Consider the following 1,168-nt stretch of genomic DNA (forward strand, 5'->3'; position numbering starts at 1 on the left):
TCATGCAGATGGCGTACCATATGAAATTCATATATTCGCTTATTGTAATTACCCTGGGAATGTTAATAAATGTGGAGTGAAGGTTCACAGTTTCCACGCTTCTCAGTTGCCTAGTTCAATACAAACTTTAAATTAACAATAACAATATACGTAATGTGATCTCACAAATAGGGTTTGGGGAGAATAGAGTATATGCAAATCTTATTTCTACATTGTGTAAGATAGAAAGGTTGTTTCCGATAAATATGAAATACTTTTGTCATACCATACTTGCAGGGGCGAAGCTATATTGGCCCAAAGGTGGTCAACTGAACACCCTTCGTCGAAAAATTATACTACGTAAAAGGTAAATATTACTTGATATTGATTAAAAAATAGACTTTGAACACCCTTACATACCCCACTAGCAAAGGGTGCTCAAAAGAACACTCTTATTAAATTTACTTGCTTTGCCACTACATACTTGGTCTCAGTTTCCCAGACACCTACCATTACACTCAAAAGTGAATTGCGCATACTATTGCTATCGATATTGGAAAAAAGCATTTGCTTATTTGTATTAAATCGCTCTATATTGTCCTATCTGAATTTCCATATTTCATAGAACTTCGTCAATACCCTCAAATTATACAAGAAAAGAAAAAATAGTCAGACCAGTTTGTTGCCTTGTGTAAGTATAGTAATCATCAAGAAAGCTTATGTCAAGTAGCTCTTGTAGCTCTCGTAGCTCAGTTGGTTAGAGCACCCGTTTAGTAAGCGGGAGGTCTTGAGTTCAACTCTCAACGAGAGCATTTTTGTTGAAACTTTGTTTTGAAAGCTTTGCATTTTTAATTTTGACAATTTCATAAGCTTTGTTGAAACTTCTTTTCCCTTCATTCACAGGGAATACTATCGTTTTCTGCATCTCCTATGCATCGCGTTCAAAGAAACAACTATAGTAGTAAAAAATAGTAATAAAAGGAAAAATAAGAAATAGCATGTTAAATACGTAAAAGAAACTGTATCGATTTGATCGAAAGTCTGCTCAGTTTTATAATAACACCAAAATAAACAATATTAAGGTTTGACATGAACTTTAAAAAAATAAAATATTAAGTTTTTGAATCCCTTTAGCAAGATTTTTTTTAAAAAAATATCTCCTTATGTGAATTTCTAGCTCATTCAAGAG

General features: G+C 33.0%; 1 non-coding gene across 1 annotated transcript; it reads left to right on the top strand.

The window, feature by feature from the left end:
* Positions 1-717: 717 nt before the first annotated feature.
* Positions 718-791, top strand: TRNAT-AGU (transfer RNA threonine (anticodon AGU)). The gene has a single exon. It is a non-coding gene; the product is annotated as a tRNA-Thr (tRNA).
* Positions 792-1,168: the final 377 nt, after the last annotated feature.

Source organism: Nicotiana sylvestris, chromosome 8 (genome assembly GCF_000393655.2).
Source record: "Nicotiana sylvestris chromosome 8, ASM39365v2, whole genome shotgun sequence".
NCBI lineage: Eukaryota > Viridiplantae > Streptophyta > Magnoliopsida > Solanales > Solanaceae > Nicotiana > Nicotiana sylvestris.